Source organism: Diabrotica virgifera, chromosome 6 (genome assembly GCF_917563875.1).
Source record: "Diabrotica virgifera virgifera chromosome 6, PGI_DIABVI_V3a".
NCBI classification, from domain to species: domain Eukaryota; kingdom Metazoa; phylum Arthropoda; class Insecta; order Coleoptera; family Chrysomelidae; genus Diabrotica; species Diabrotica virgifera.
The window spans coordinates 49,056,898-49,075,261 of NC_065448.1; the positions used below are offsets into that span (position 1 = coordinate 49,056,898).

Here is an 18,364-nt window from a genome sequence, read left to right on the forward strand (position 1 = left end):
TCCTGTGTCAGCATTTTAAACATTACCTGAATGTCTTATTGGAACATTCCATGAATGTCCACGAATGTTCTCTGGACATTCAAAATATATTTTGTAGACATTCCCTGGATATACCAGAAATACAGTGATGAGCGCTCTAATAACCGGCAAAATAGCACAAAAGATGTATTAAGTAGTGAGATAAAAAGACATGAAACTAGTCGAGCTGGGAAATTTAGCGTTATTAACTTATACATTTAGATTGTATTGATTGTGTACCACCTTCAGACGTATCAGACGAGTTTGGAAACTACCACTGTCACAGTGACAGTTTTAGTTGACATACTCCGATATGTGTAAAGGTGGGATCAATATAACGTAAATTTAAAGGTTAATTTCGCTAAATTTCCCAGCTCGACTAGTTTCATTTCTTTTTATCTCACAACTAAATATGTTGCCCATATTTTGCCGGTTATTAGGGCACTCATGACTGTACATCCTTGCTGATGTGACAATACCTCCTATCTGTTTTTTCATGAGTTTTGTATGAGAGATGGAAAAACATGTTTTAAGGTCACCTCCTGTGTTCATATGTAAGTTTTGACTTGTTTTGTAGTTCATAGATAGTTTAATTTACTACAAAACAGGTCAAAAAATATCATATGAAAACAGGAGGCGACCCTAAGACAAGTTTTTAGTCTCTCTTACAAAACTCATGAAAAAACAGATAGGATGTATTATTACATCACTGACGATATGTGGCCATACCAAATAATACATCCTTGATAAATATAAACATTTTTATTGAACAAAATCTTTTCATACATTTTTTTAATGCAATTTACTGATATTCCTAAATATTTCAAAAAAATGTGTCACATTTGCTTTGTAAACCTTTCTTTTGCCTTTCGTAGCCACATATTCCGTTTCCTTCCTGGTTTTTTGTAGACCACTTCTCTCAGCTGATTCTAAAAAAAATAAAATAAATGGTAATTTTTCTATCCTTTACAATTAACAATCAGAAGAAATATTATTTACAGATAATGATATGCATAATAATAATAGGTTTGTTCTAGCATCAGTTTGAAACCATCAGCGAATAGTGGACCAGCGCGAGTAGAGGGGATCGCACTGGTGACTGTATTATGTTCTTTTACTGACCAACTGTTTGCTGATGGTTTTTGACTAGTTTGACTGTTTGCTAGAACAAACCTAATAATAATGAATATTTTGTATTTTGACAATGACATCTGATAAGGAAGTCAAAACATTAATAAAATTATTTTTTCAAGTTAACTTTCACATGCGGGTCTTAAAATTGTACTTTTAATACTTATATCATAAATAACTATTAAAACTATCTTAAGAGGAAACAGTATCGATCAACAGGTAGCGAAAATGTGTTCCAAGATTGCGGCTGTAATTTTGAATATTTTTTCGAGATATTTGGCACACATATTCGTAATATAATAAAGAATGGCGGTACAGAGCCCAATTTGAAAAATATATTAATATGTGGAAATTACTCTCTAATTAAATACAATATAAAAAAATGAGCTTGTACCGCCATTAAGAAGAACAAAAAAATACACTTTCTTCAAATACAACTTTTTTATCCGATTTTGTGTTATTTTGGAACTACTAAAATTTTTTATTTCATTAGTAGTTCCAAAATTACACAAAATCTAGGCATCAGATAAAAAAGTTTATTTGAAGAAAGTGTATTTTTTTGTTCTTCTTAATGGCGGTACAGGCTCGTTTTTTAAATATTGTATAATTACAGAGTAATTTCCACATATTAATATATTTTTCAAATTGGGCTCTGTACCGCCATTCTTTATTATTTTACGAATACGTGTGCCAAATGCCTCGAAAAAATATTCAAAATTACAGTGACAATCTTGGAACACGTTTTGGCTACCTGTTTATCGCTACTGTATTACCTTAAAACATTGTAATTTGCTAAACCAGTATATTTTACTCTACTACTACTCTACTAGCTACCTCATTTTCCACTGTTTCTAAAGACTTGTTTACATGGGTAGAGTTTTGAGGAGAGTAGAGTAGCGGTAGTACTCTACCAAAAATGGCTTGATACCATTCACATGAGGAGAGTACAAGTATAGTACTGATGCTAGTATAGTGAAACCGATTTTTGTATTTTTAAACACTCTTGATTATAAGTGCACCTTAAATTCTTAATTTTTTGCTTAAGCTCGTTTACTCCAAAGCCCCCTTTGCCATTCTTTCGACGATTTCATCCTCCGCAGCTTGCTGCAAACTTTTATTTCTGTAGTATACACTACCTAAATTCCATAAACACTGGTATTCGCCGTATTATAGCTCTACAAGTTTTAAAGTTTCATCTTCGGTGAACTTCATTTTCACTATTTACACAAAACACAATTCCAGCCAGAATGACAGCGCCCCCATGTACTCTCCTACCTACTCTATTCTGCCGTAATTGAGCGTGTTCCATGGGTAGAGTATGTAGCCGAGTAGACATTTTGGCAGTAGTGGTGGTCATAGAGTAGTTACTTTGCCATGGGTTGCTAGTCACTCTACTTTAACTCCAACTATACACTCTACCAGCTATTCTACTGTGCTGAGCATTTTTACAGGTAGAGTTACTCTACTCTATAAAGTACTTGCATCATTACTCTACCCGTGTAAACAAGTCTTAAATCTACTGAATGAAAATCTACTCTTAATGAAAAATGTCTAAAATCATTTACCCACCTAGTATTACTGTAGAATTTAAGACAGTCCAGTGCCTTATAAATAATTTCAATATGAATATTTTTTCCTTTAATTCTCCTTTGATACCACTCCATTTTAGATTTTGGGGAACTTATTTCATTGTGTTTATAGCCCATATTTATTGAAGGAACCCAATCTGGAGATTGTTATTATCGATTAAGTCGGCTGGTTTTCCTATAAGATTAAAATGTTAACATCTTCAAAAATCGTTACTGTTGTAATTGTAACTTACCAGATATAAAATGATTACAGCAGACAGGACAGGAAAATTTTCATTTCGCTAGTAAAACCTGTACATTGTATTGCATTTAACCATTGTTGTCTCTCAGATACCTTATTTAGTTCAGTTTAAAAGTGAACTTTATCACAATTACTTTGCATTTCACACTTCAAAACACAACACCAATGAAGCATATTATCTTTCTAAATTAATACTTCCAGAGAAAATGTTAAATTAATCTTTGTACAACACAAAATTACAAAGAAATACAACTAAAATTATCTAAAACTCATTAAGAACAGATAGAATAAGATGTATCTTTTACACCCAGTAGCCATATTGACAATTGACATATTGATTTAATTTTGACAACTCCGCACGACCACGCAACTCGAAACACAAGTACGCAAACACGGTTGCGTGAAGCGTGGCTCGCAATCGTGAAATTTACGAGACTTGCTCGACCTGTAGATTCTTGTCATTTTTAGACGCTTTTTCGCAAATAACTCAAAAATTAAGTATTTTGTCGAAAAAAACGTTCTTAGTAAAAATATAGCTTATAAAAAAGTAAAAAAATGGTGTAGAATTCAAATAGAATATTTCGACGTGAAATATCCAAAAAATTAAGCACTTTTTGGGGAAAACCCATTATAACTTTTTTATAGTGTTTAAAAAAGCTTTATTTTTGTGTTTACAAAAAGTTTCTAGCATTAAAGTTAAGCAAGTTACGCTCAAAATAAAGTTGGTCCCTTTTGTTTTTTCAAAAAAAAATCGGGAAGACCACCCTCTAATTAGCAACTTAAATGAAATTAATCGTTACCGCTCCACAAATTATTTTACTTATGTTGTGTTTATATGATCTGTAAGTTTCATTGATTCAAAGTGCTTATTTTTGAAAAATTTGGTTTCAAAGCAAAATTTTTAAAAATTTAAATTTTGAAAAATATGATTTTTTTCAAAATAACTTAAAAATTGTTAGAGATACCAAAAATCTCGAAAAACAAAAAAAAGTCAGATTTGCTTTTCTAAACATCATGTATTTTTTTGTTTTTTTGTTAGACAAAAATTGATTAAGATTTGGTGTTTCGAAATTTGCATACATTCGTGATCAGTGACTCGTTCAACCCCTTTTAACTACAGCCCTTTCAATAATAAGGACTTTGAACCGATGAAACTTACAGATCATATAAACAATATATACACGAGTCAAGAAACTTGTGAAGTCGTAACGATTAAGTTCATTTAAGATACTAATTAGGGGGTGATTTTCTCGATTTTTTTACCAAAACCAAAAGGGACTAACTTTATTTTGAGCGTAACTTGTTTAATTTTGATGCTAGAAATTTTTTTTATAAAACAAAAATAAAGCTTTTTTTAAACACTTTAAATAAGTTGTAATGAGTTTTCCCCGAAATGTGCTTCATTTTTGGTTATTTCACGTTAAAGTATTCCATTTGAAATTTGACGAATATGAACCTATTTTTCATTATAGCTATAACTCTGCTTCTAAGAGGTGTAGAGAAGTGATATATACACCATTTTTTAAAAATTTTACAGACTATATTTTTGCTAAGAATGTTTTTTCGACAAAATACTTTCTATTTGAGTTATTTGCGAAAAACCGTCTAAAAGCGTGGTTATTTTGTTGAAAAAATGAACATATTCACTGCCAAATAACTCGAACAGTATTGACTTAGTTAAAAAACTCTATAGAACAAAAGTTACTTAAAATTAGCCAGTTTATCCATTTCCTGACTTTCTTTGGACGAATATTTTTTCACCCCCAAAAGGGGGTGAAAACCACCCCCAGGGCAAAAGCACATATCGGCACAATATCACTTTTTTTCTTTGACTTGTTAGCTATGTGTATGCCAAATTTCATGTCAATCCAAGCGGTTCTTTAAAATTTAGAGATTTTGCAATATTTTACCGTTAAAGAACGGACTATTACGTATACCTTGGACTTGGAACCATCGTAAATGCAAAATGGGAACATACCACAGAAATTAAGGCACTAGACCTAGAGAATAGAACGACCTAGAGCAGCATTTAACAATATGAAAAGCTCCTCAGAAGAAAGGATTATTTGTCTCTTCTTCTACATGCTACTATACTATGGTTTGTTTTTTAAGGAGTGATTCAAATTTACCGCGCTGTATTGCTTGTTTGTAATTGGTCTAACCGCAGGCAAGTTTACTCCACTGTTGGGGATGGGTACGTCTTTTCGGCTGCAATGCTATTCAAATGGGGATTCATTTTTTTCTAATCCTGAGAAAACTAAAACTAATAAGTATTTTGGAAAAATTTAAACGCAGAATGAATATTAGCGAGGGCCGAAAGTCTCTGAGAACTTCTATTATGTTTATTTTAATAAGTTACAGGGGTGAAAAACTAAGAGAAAATTTAGTGTGATTTTTAATTTCAAATATCTCATTCAAAATAAACTTTTTATTTATTCTAATGGACTTTCGGCCCTCGGTAATAATTTAGTCTTTTATTCTGCGTTTAAATTTTTCAAAAATATTTATTGGTTTTTTCAGGATTCGAAAAAAATGAACACAATGTCCGTGGTAATATTTTCCAAATCTATCTTTGTCTAACAGCGCACTCAGTCGAATAGAATATTGTCAGCATATTGTCAGTCAGACAGTGACAATCAGTGACAATTTTAAATATTTGACATGGCATCGGGAATATTTTGAGTTGTTGTTTAAATAATATTGATATATAGTGTATTTGATAAATAATTGATTTGAGACGTGAACTTAATAAAAAGTTATTTATTGTGTATTATTTGTGGAAGATCCAAGCAGAGAATACATCAGGATAATATATTCTGTGATCCAAGTATTTTGTTGTTAAAGATGTTCAAAATTGTAAGCGTTCCATAGTAATAATATATTATTAAAAAATCACTTTTCCTCTTTTCTCGATTGAGTATTAGTTTTTGTTCTTCTTCTTCTTTTTGTATAGACATGACTCTGTCTGTTTTTTCAATATGCCTCTAGTAAGTTGTCGTTCCATCGTTTTCGTGGTCCTCCCACTGATCGTCTTCCTATTGGGGAACCGTGTCCACTGGCGGATCCAGGGGGTGTCACGGGGGTCATGACCCCCCCATAATTGTAAACCCACGTATACTAGGGTTGGTAAGACTAAGTGACCTTGCCTCAGAGAAAGGTAATTAAATCACCCTCAAGACCCATGACTCCCCCCAAAAAATATTTCTGGATCCGCCACTGACCGTCTCTCGCTGTCCTGACTACCCTATTTGTTGTCATTCGGCTTATGTGGTCATTCCATTCTATTCTTCTGTTTCTTACCCAGTTATTAATGTTATCCACCTTGCATCTCCGTCGTATATCTGTATTAATAGCTCTGTCCCATAGAGTCTTACCATCGATTTTTCGAAGGGTTTTCATCTCCGCTGTTTCGAGCAATCTTTTTGTCCCAGGAGCGTCATTTGAAATTTTGATTGGGGGGGGGCAAGCATTATATACAATACATTATATATTATGTAATGATGAAAATTGATGTATTTTTTGTAAATTTCAGTCATTTTCAGGGCCAGGGGAGGGTAAATGCCCCCTGTCCCTATAAAATGACGCCCCTGTTTTGTCCTCTCTGTGTCGGGTCGTGTTTCTGCCGCGTATGTCTTTATTGGTCTGATGACTGTTTTGTAAATTCTGCCTTTCATTTCTTTTCTGATATTTTTATTTCTCCATATTGTGTCATTCAGGAAACCTACGGCTCTGTTTGCTCTATTCACTTGATCTTCCACTTCTGTTTCGAGCCTTCCGTACCTAGATAGTGTGATGCCTAGGTATTTAAACTCCATCACTTGTTCTATTATCTGGCCTTCCAGCTCCAATTTACATCTTATTGGATCTGCTGTTATAACCATGCATTTTGTCATTGTTGAGGAAATTAACATGTTAAATTTTCTGGCGATTATGTTGAATTGGTGCAGCATACGTTGTAAATCATCTTCACTTTGAGAGATTAGTATTGCATCGTCCGCATAGCAGATTATTTTAAGTTGTTTTTCTCCCATTTGGTATCCTTTTTTAGTTCTCACTTTTTTTATTATTTCGTCCATAATCAGGTTGAACAATAAAGGACTCAAGGAATCCCACTGTCTTATCCCATTGCCAGCTTCAATTGGGTCAGTTAGTTCATCTTCCACTTTTACTTTTATTGTGTTGTTCTGGTAGATGTTTTCTATCCTTTTAATTATTCCCAGAGGTACCTCTCTCGAGTATAACAAGTGGATAACGTCCTTTAATGTGACCCTGTCCAATGCTTTCTTAAGGTCCACGAAACATAAATATGCCGGTTTGTTGTATTCGAACGATTTCTCTTGAACTTGCCTCATTATAAATATAGCGTCAGTGCATGACCTTCCCGACCTAAAACCTTGTTGTTCTTCTGCTAATGTTATAATTTCATTCAATTTGTTTGTTATCATTTTTGTTGTTAATTTTAATGTTGTGTTTAATAAGTTTTTGTTGTACATATAACTTATTACAATCACTGACTACATAGTTAGTGAAAAAATTATCACATTTATTAACTGAATTAATAATTTGCAATTATACAAATAACAGATATCCAAGAACATTTAAAAGCCATCTCTTTAAGTTAATGATGACATTTTCAAGTAGAATGACATTCTAGTTTACCAGTGTGAATTTTACTACACGTAATTTGCCGTGTAAAGACAGAACAAGTAGGGATAGCCGTAAAATATTTGCAAATTATGTACCGATAACCTTAAGTTATATCGGCGATTTTTGTGTTTTCTGTGTTATTCCTTTAATTTTTAGATTATTATAGTCTGCTTTATATAAAAAGCAGTTGTTTTTGGAACTGTTTAGCGACGTATTAATTTAATATAATATTTATGGATTACTGTTGAGGGCCGACTAGATCAACCAAAAAAGAAGATGTATTTGGTTATTATTCTAGTGACTTTCTTGGGTGTGAAACTGTCTTTTTAATTTACTCCTCCTGGTTAAAAAATAAACTATAGTTAAATGCTAAATTTTTCTGGTCTTACTGTATGGCGTAGGCTTGAACCTTGGAAGCTGATAGAAACGGTCATGAAAAAAAAGCATTCAAAATATGAGTGTACCGACGCATTATTCATACATTATAGGCCGAGCATATCATCAGCATGGATGTAATCCACAGAATCAGAAAAGAAAAAGAAATCATTAGCACAATTAAACAAAGAAAACTTAAATATCTAGACTACGTATTGAAGCACGATAGGTACTCCCTACAACAATTGATTCTCCATGGAAAAAAGGCAACAGACGGGGCCAGGCAGGAGATAATAATCGTGGCTCCAAAAATCCAAAGGCTCCAACATTCAAAATTAAATCAGACGAACTATTCAGAAATGCCCTAAGCAAGATTACAATGTTAATAGCAAACTTTCGCGGCGATCAGGTTACCTGAAGAAGAAGACCTATAACAAAGTTACTTTATTGAGCTTCATCAGTTGCTTAAAGAGTACTTCTTCTAATTGTTACCGACCTATTAATTGCAGTCGTGTAGACTTCAGAGCCTTATACTTCAGTGCACTTAGCTGTCTAATGCAATAAATACTTTGCTGTTTTTTCAGGTACTCTTGAGCACAATAAGCTTTTCAAGTAATTCTACTTGATATATTGTAATAGCCTGGCCATGAACATAGACCAGAGACATGTTAACAATAGACCACGCTAGTTATATGCCGCTCAATGCATCGGGGTGTAACGCCAATATCAAGTACGGTGGTCTAGCTATCTTTGTCTGTCGTGCGAGTGTATCTACCAAGAGGACAGGTGGGAGTAATGGAACGACACAAACACAGAGGAGGCGGCCATCATATGCTAGAGAGAGAAAGCTAAGCGCCGGTAGAGAGAGACAGATAGACCACCGACCCGAAATGCTTCGCGTTACGCTATTTTTCGGACCTTGCCTAATCTACTTGTTATTATATCTATCAGGGCCCCCGCAAGGCTGATTGGCGCCCGCGTGCGGGACATATTTTAGCGCCCTTTAAATCTACTATATAAAACTAATAAATATTTTTGAAAAATTTAAACGCAGAATGAAAGACTACATTATTACTGAGGCCGAAAGTCCCTGAAAACTTCTATAATGTTTATTTTAATAAGTTACAGGGGTGAAAATAAAAGAGGTAATTTAGTGTGATTTTTAATAATTGCAAATATTTAATTCAAAAGAAACTTTTTATTTATTTTAAGGAACTGTCGGCCGTCGGCAATAACGTTATCTTTCATTCTGCGTTTAAATTTTTAAAAAATACTTATTAGTTTTCTCAGGATTCGAAAAAAATGAATACATTTAAAACACATTGAAAATTTTGACAGGCGACATTTTGCGCCTTTTCTCTTAAATTTTTTTGCAACATTAATGAAGCACCCTACATATTAAATTAAAAATATACAATTTAAGTATATACTTAATTTAAAATATAGAATTTAAGTAAATAAACAATAATATTTTGTCATTTCAAAGTTTTCAAACAAATTTTATACAGGGTGTCTACATAACTAGGAAACTAGGAACCATATATAAGAAACTGTTTTATTATTAATTTTACGAGAAAAAGTTATTCTTCATAAAAAGTTCGGCATTGTCTAGAACTCAGAATGCAACCATCAAATATCAAATTTTATGAATCTTATACGAGGCATGTCAAAAAATATGAATTTCGGTCAAGAACAAAGTACGTTTAGTTTTCACAATATTGAAAAGTTGTTTAAATTACATCCTTCTAATTGAAATGAGGCCCTTAGATCACAAGGGGTATAAATGACAATTTTAGAAAATCAGATTGTAAATACAAAAATGAACTCCCAAATACTTAGGTATAAAACATGGGGGCTTCAAACTTTCTACATAAACTAACAATAAAATGATCAAAAATGACACGTCATTGAAAACATGCTAAGTATTTCCTACCTAGATTTTTTAAATTTGTCTAGAACTTTGAACATTTTTTTCTCAAAACTTGTCACTTATACCCCTTGTGTTCTAAAGGCCTGAAATATTGTGATCTAGAAAAGCACTTTACTTTTGGTCGAAACTCATTTTATACATATATCTTATACAGGGTGTCCCGAAAAGATTGGTCATAAATTATACCACAGATTCTGGGGTCAAAAATAGGTTGATTGAACCTCACTTACCTATATACAATAGTGCACACAAAAAAAGTTATAGCCCTTTGAAGTTACAAACTGAAAATCGATTTTTTTCATATATCGAAACCTCTTAGAGATTTTTTATTGAAAATGGACATGTGGCATTCCTATAGTAGCAACATCTTAAAAAAAATTAAAGTGAAATTTGTGCACCCCATAAAAATTTTATGGGGGTTTTGTTCCCTTAAAACCCCCAAACTTTTGTGTACGTTCCAATTAAATTATTATTGTGGCACTATTAGGTAATCACAATATTTTTAAAACTTTTCTGCCTCTTAGTACTTTTTTGATAAGCCAGTGTTTATCGAGATATTTTGAATATTTGTCGAATCCACCACATATTTGTATAGGGTTAAGTATGATTATACTGTAGAGGGCTGTTAATAATCTTAAAATTTATTTATAATTTTCATTATTAGGTATATTTTGAAAAAGTAGCAACATCTCGATAAGAGGTGACTTATCAAAAAAAGACTAAGAGGCAAAAAATTTTAAAAACACTGTGTTTACCTAATGGTACCACAATCATAGTTTAATTGGACGTACACAAACATTTGGGGGGTTTAAAGGAACAAAACCCCCATAAAATTTTTATGTAAACATATTAAAAAAGAAGCCGCATCCCGATAAAAACTGGTTTATCTAAAAAATACTAAGAGACACAAAAGTTTTAGAAATGTTGTGTTTAACTATAGGTACCACAATAATGAATTAATTGGAACGTACACAAAAGTTTGGGGGATTTAAGGGAACAAAACCCCCATAAAATTTTTATGGGGTGGACAAATTTTACTATAATTTTGTTTTAAAATGTTCCTGCCATAAGAAAGCCCCATTTCCATTTTCAATAAAAATCTCTAATAGTTTTCGATATATTGAAAAAAATCTATTTTCATTTTGTAACTTCAAAGGGCTGTAACTTTTTTATGAGCACATTTGTACTAAGGTAAGTTAGGTTAAATCGAACTATTTTTGACCCCAGAATGTGTGGTATAATTTATGACCAATCTTTTCGGGACACCCTGTATAAAATTGAAAAAATTTGATAGGATTTGATGGTTGCATCTTAGATTTTAGAGCATGCAAAGCTTTTTAGAAAGAAATTTTTATCGTACGTTAAAATTGTACTTTTCAACATCGCCCTTTTCATTTATTAGAAATAATGGGATATGTCTTTTATTATTAATAATTAGCCCTTTTCAGTTATTACAAATAATCTAATAACTCTTTTATTATTAATTAATAAATCAATAACAATAAAAGAGTTTATTATAAAACAGTCGCATTATTCGTACTAAATAAAAAGGGCGTTAGGTATTTGTAATTTGAGAAAAAAAATTCAATTAAAAGGATGTAATTGCATATTAAAACCTAGTTTTTAATTAATTCCAAACAACTTTTCATAATAATAATTTTCGATATTGTGAAATATAAGGTATTCCTGATCGAAATTCATATTTTTGATACTCAAGATTGACTCAATTTTATATTTGGTCCCATTTTAGTTTTTAGCAAAGCATTTTATGAAGAATAATTTTTTTCTGTAAAATTAATAATAAAAAAGTTTCCCATATGGTTCCAAGTTACGCAGACACAATGTCTTAATTATTTTCTTTTTTTTTTAACAAATTGTAAATTGTGGATTTTATTAGAGGTAACCCGATAATAACAATTTAAACTGAATTATTATTATTCTATGCAGTGATTATGATACTTACCATTTTCAAAATTAATTTAATTTCCACACCACTTAAAATAACAACAAATAAAAAAGATTGTCCAATATGTTTTACATGAAAACAAAAGTTTAAAATCAAGGCATAACAAACCCAACGGATATTGCAATAATACCTAGTCGTAGGTAATAATTATTAACGCCAATATAAAATAAAATTTTAAACCTTTCACTGCAGGAAACCATCCGTTCACCAGTAACAGTAAATAATGTTTGTGCATAATAAACGCATAGACGAGAAGGGAAAAGATACTCAAGTCAAATACGTAATCATAATTCATAGAGTATTTGTTTACTAAAGGGTAATTATTATAAATTCGAGTAAAAGATTCACTTTATATGAGTAAAACTGCTTGATCCAGCAAGTTGTGTCTTTGTTGGAGAAAAACTGCTAAGTTGCGTTTATGGGTGTTAATTTATGTTTCTACTCGTCAAGGAGTGTGATTTGATGATTATTTGACTATTTTGAGTGTCGCTTTAATTTACAACATAAAATCGACTGGATGGTATGCCAAGCGTAATTCAATCTAGTTCAAAGAAAAAAATTAGGAAGGAACAACAAAATGTAATATATTTTTGACCGAGTAAGTTTAACATTTCAGGAAGGGAATAATAATTTTTTCAGTAATAACACAATATTTGATTTTTGAGATTTCTCTAGCTGTTCATGAAATAATTAAAATTGTATATAAAAAATGATTATCTCATTTAAAATAAATAGGTATTTCTTATTTACCAAACCTACGGTTTGACGCCCCTTCGGGGTAACGCCCGCGTGCGCCGCACGCGTTGCACGCCCGGTTACGGGGGCCCTGATATCTATGACATAGACTCCCTAATAACCGCCTTGATAAGTTAACCCGGGAGGAAGCCCTCACAGGAAAGAGGCCCTTAGAACACCCACGAATGCGATGGAGAGACAATATATCGTCAGATCTAAGAACAACGGGGCTACCCACTGAACCAACTATCATGGACGACCGTTGGAGATGGAAGCGAGTTGTGCAGTCAGCCAACAACCACTTCGGATTTTTGTAGTGCTGCGAGAGTAAGAAGTGTTTCTGAGTGCTATTGAATGTTTAGTGTTGGGACCCTATTAACTCCTATTCCTAATCTTTCGCGTATTTTTAACTCGTCAGTATACGGGCTCTTCGAATTTGAAATAAATTCACTTATTTTCACTTATGATGACACTTAATGATTTTTCAGCCATAATGTCTATAGAAATCTTCATGGATTGCGTTATTCCAACCCTTAAAATATCCAGGCATCTCCTATGGTTGGGGAGCCCAAGCGGGGATTTTTGTAGTTACTCGAGCGCGTCGGATTATTACATGGGGAGAAACCTTGTACCCTGAAAATGTACCTACCTCTACCATATATTGGCTCTGAATGCAGGGGAGTTTGTTAAGGGGGGCCGAAAAAAAAATTTATCCTTAGAAAAACTCGAAATCGTCAGATTAAGATAAGGTAAGGTACATGCAAAACAGTGTATATTTCAAAAATCTGACGATTTCAGCGGGGCGTAAGGAAATGGGTGAGTCCCAAAGTTTCACAAGAAAAAAGCGAATATTTCGCGAAATGAATGACAGATCGAAAAACTAAAAAATAAATACTTAATATTTTTCAAAAATCTATCGAATGATACCATTCACGACTTCCCACGGAGAGGGGTGGTGGGTAAATTTAATATTTTAAATACGAATTCCGCGATATTTCGCGAAATGAACATCAGATCGAAAAACTGAAAAATACACTTATTCAATGTTATTCAAAAATCTATCGAATGGCACTAAACACAATCCCCCACGGAGGTGGGGTGGGGGTTACTTTAAAATCTTAAATGAGAGCCCCCATTTTTTATTGCAGATTAGGATTCCTTACATAAAAATAAGTAATTTTTATTCGAGACATTTTTTCGAATTATGGATAAATGGCGCTATAATCTAAAAAACGATTAATGGAAATGGAAAATTAAATTAAAAATGGAGAAGTCCCCACTGAAATGGAAAACTTTACTTAACTTTTTTTGGTTTTAGGACCTACTCTTCACAACCCAATAGGTCCCCAAAGCGCTCGAGTGACTGCACATTTAGCATACTTTGCTCCCCTACCATAACAGCACTTTCTAGAATACAGTCCCTGGCCATATTATTATGACCACCTATGAATTTTTACAAAAATCAACTATTCCACTAGGTAAGTTTTGTTTAAAATAATATTTTTAAATTTAGTTTTGTTATGCAATGTTAATGTTATGCATTAACTATAATATATTTAATAATAAACAACAATAAAATATTTGAAAATATTACATATTTATATTTTTTTAATATTTTGTTGAACTTCTGACCTTAATCAGATGGAAAATATTTGGGAGCTTTTAAAACGAGAAATTTCCGATGAAAAGGTCACTAGCGAAATTGTTTTGATTAAAAAACTAATATATCATTGAAACCACAATGACAAATTAAAGCAAAAAAAATTTAACTGCATTCAAAGTACATATGCCAAGACGGGTACTAGCGGTAATCAAAGTTAGAGGGGGCTCTGCAAAATATTTAAAAAATGCAAATATGTGATATTTTCAAATGGTTTATTGCTGTTTATAATTAAATGTATTATATTTGATAATAAACAACAATAAAACATTTAAAAATATCACATATTTTTATTTTTTCAATATTTTGTTAAGCCCCATTTAACTTTGATTAGCGCTTGTATCCGTCTTGACATACTCTGAATGCAGCTCATTTTTTTGCTTTAATTTGTTATTGTGGTTTCAATGATATATTAGTTCTTTAATCAAAACAATTCCGTTGGTGACCTTTGCATCGGAAAATACTCGTTTTCAAAGCTCCCAAATATTTTCCATCTGATTAAGGTCAGAAGTTCAACAAAATATTAAAAAGTATATAAATATGTAATATTTTCAAATGTTTTATTGGTGTTTATTATTAAATATAATATAGTTAATGTATAACATTAACATTACATTACAAAATTTAATTTAAAAATCATATTTTAAACAAAACGTAGCTAGTGGAATAGTTGATTTTTGTAAAAATTCATAGGTGGCCATAATAATATGGCCAGGGACTGTAGATACATTCTATTTATGTATACCATTAATTATGGGTCCTACAACCGTTAAATATGACTCATTTTTTGGTTTCAGGTACCAAATGTTTTTCAGAAAATCTACAATTGGTCCAGAGTGTCATTGCTACTTTACAGGTGACATATATGCAACGTAACGTAAGTTTTCTATCAAGGATAACACCAAATCTCCTCCGAGAGTGATAATTTTATCATTCACTGTCGAAGGTTTGCGCCTATAGCTGAAAGAAACAAGTGCCATTTTATTATGATTTACTGAGAGTCTTTGTTTCGAGCAGTAGGTAATAGGTCTGGATCCTGCGTATGAAAAAAAAGTTGATTAATAGCAAGCTGAAAATTTGTTAATAGCTTAAGGGTGTCTAGTCCAATAAACTTTGATATATGGGAACACTGAAACAGGGGTAGTTTTAATTGTGGAACAGGTTAAAAATTTGGAACGGTCACAGCACGTAAACGGCACATTTATTTTGTCCGACAGAACAGACTTAAACTCTCCGAACAGAAATTAAACTCTCATTAAAAAATCAGACTGCTATTTTTCGCCTGTCATAATTCCTGTCATTTGACATATTCTACATGTTCCACTCATTAAAACGCCCATTTGGTGATAAATAGCAGTCTGATTTTTGCATGAGAGTTTAATCTCTGTTCGAAGAGTTTAAGTCTGTTCTGTCGGACAAAATAAATGTGCCGTTTTCGTGCTGTGACCGTTCCAAATTTTTAACCTGTTCCACAATTAAAACTGCCCCTGTTCCAGTGTTCACACATATCAAAGTTTATTCGACTAGACACCCTTAAGCTATTAACAAATTTTCAGCTTGCTATTAATCAACTTTTTTTTCATACGCGGGATCCAGACCTATAAGGCAAGTTGCATGGCATCATCAATAGTATCGTTATTTATATCTAAGAAATATAGCTAGAATTAGGTTTTACCTCAAATTGGGAGATCCAAAAATGCCAGATGAAGGCGGTAGGTGTTGTATCGATTGGACTTTTAGATCAGCCAGAAGGTACCAAGTGCGCACCGATACCCAAGCCGTCCCACCAGGGTTCCACCACGCCAAAATTGCATTTTATAGAGAGCGGAGCAACAGAAAAATAAGTTCCAAACTTATTTTTCTGAGCTAAAAGGAACTCGCGTGCCACCAGCCGGTAACCACCCGGTTTCCAATTAAATGAGTGGGAAAAAACCGGAGTCTTGCTGCGTACTGAGCTAATAGACTCCCTCCCTGGTTAAGCTGGCGTAGTGAGAGGGTGAAACTAATTGAGCCGTTGATTGAAATACCGGGTGTCCACTTATATTTTCCCCCATTTTAACTGCCTATTACTTCTAAACGGTTAAAGATAGAAATATGCGGTTTTAACTGAAATGTTTTATTTTAGTAAAAGTTTTGTCTGAATGGATTGAATTTTTTATATCGCTTTCAAATGCAAAGTAAAAAATGGCGGATTTTTAAAAAAAAACTTTGTTGGCTTTTTTTTATGGAAAACCCAGTATATTTTTTTTTGTAAATTGAAAGAAAGGTCATTCACCTATCCAGCGATAGTTTTTCAAAATCGGTTGTCAAATCACTGAGTAAATAATTTTTAAAATGAGGGGTGCAACGTGGATATCACATACCTAAATAACATAACTGAGCAAAATGATATTATATTATGTGATATCCACATTGCATCTCTCATTTTAAAAATTAATTGCTCAGTCATTTGGCAACCGATTTTAAAAAATTTTATATCGCTGGATAGGTAAATGACCGTTTTTTCAAGACAAAAAAAATATACTGGGTGTTTTAATAAAAAAAGTCAACAACGTTTTTTTTCAAAAATCCGCCATTTTTTATTTAAAAGCGATATAAAAAATGGCCATTTACCAAAAAACTTGAAAAAACGGTCATTTATCTATCCAGCGATATAAAAATTTTTAAAATGGGTTGTCAAATGACAGCAATTAATTTTTAAAATGAAAGATGCAATGTGGAAATCACATAACTTCCTTAGTTATGTTATTTAGGTATGTGATGTCCACGTTGCACCTCTCATTTTAAAAATTAATTACTGTGATTTGACAACGGATTTTGAAAAACTGTATATCGCTAGATAGGTGAATGACCTTTCTTTCAATTTGCAAAAGAAGATACTGGGTGTTCCATTAAAAAAAGTCAACAAAGTTCTTTTCAAAAATCCGCCATTTTTTATTTCGTATTTGAAAGCGATATAAAAAATTCCATCCATTCAGACAAAACTTTTACTAAAATAAAACATTTCAGTGAAAACCGCATATTTCTATCTTGAGCCGTTTAGAAGTTATAGCCAGTTAAAATGGGGGAAAATATAAGTGGACACCCGGTATTACAATTGATGTGAGACATAGCGTGTCGAAACCTGCCGCGGAGCAATTCTGTATTGAGGAATTACTCCGTTGGTAATCACGTATTGAGCGATTGCCGGTCTAGGGAGGGTTGAGTCGTTGTATGTGTAGATATTAATAAGTTGATTCCGTATTGAGGGATCACTTGATTACTTCTTGTATTATACTAACATTGTTATCGCGATTTGGGGTAATACTGCAGGCGGGTGTGGGGTAATACTGCACTTTGGTTGCATTGGTGGTGTATTGGCTAAACGTGCAGGGCAGGGTATGGTGCTGATAGAAAAGGCATTCAGGCATCAAATATCCAAAAATCTTTTCAGGCCATAATAATGAAAAGACCTTCTCCAAACGCAGTAAAAACTTATACTGAAATGATGACATCTCCTGAGGTAAAATGTTCCGGAAGTAAAATGAGCCTCCGTTCGGATCTCCGGGTGAGGACTATCTCAGGGGGAACACCATTGCAGGTTAGAAAAATCAGGATAGGGTCTTGGAATCTTGGTAGTCTTACAGGTAAGAGTCTGGAGTTAGTGGATGCGCTCAAACGAAGAAGAGTTCAAATTGCTTGTATTCAAGAAACTAGGTGGAAAGGACAAAGGGCGAAAGAACTAGGTGAAGGATACAAATTGTGGTATGTAGGGAGTAGTAACACTAGAAATGGAGTTGGTATAATTGCTGATAGTGAAATGAAAGGTAACGTAGTAGAAGTTGTAAGAACGAGTGATAGAATGATGTCAGTGAAATGTGTAATTGATAAAGAGGTATTGAATGTTGTTTGTGTGTATGCTCCCCAAACAGGTCTGGGTGAGAATGAAAGAAGAGCTTTCTATGATCAATTAGGAGACGTACTGAGTGATATTCCAGCAGAGGAGAAAGTTATAATAGGAGGTGATTTCAATGCACATGTGGGCCAAACCAAGACAGGATATGAAACAATACATGGGGGATTAGGCTTTGGA

General features: G+C 33.0%; 1 long non-coding RNA gene across 1 annotated transcript; it reads right to left on the minus strand.

Moving 5' to 3' along the window:
- Positions 1-765: 765 nt before the first annotated feature.
- LOC126886951 (uncharacterized) lies at positions 766-3,433 on the minus strand. The gene is made up of 3 exons (XR_007698840.1): positions 2,972-3,433; positions 2,719-2,913; positions 766-947 (listed from the first exon to the last, which is right to left on the minus strand). It is a non-coding gene; the product is annotated as an uncharacterized LOC126886951 (long non-coding RNA).
- Positions 3,434-18,364: the final 14,931 nt, after the last annotated feature.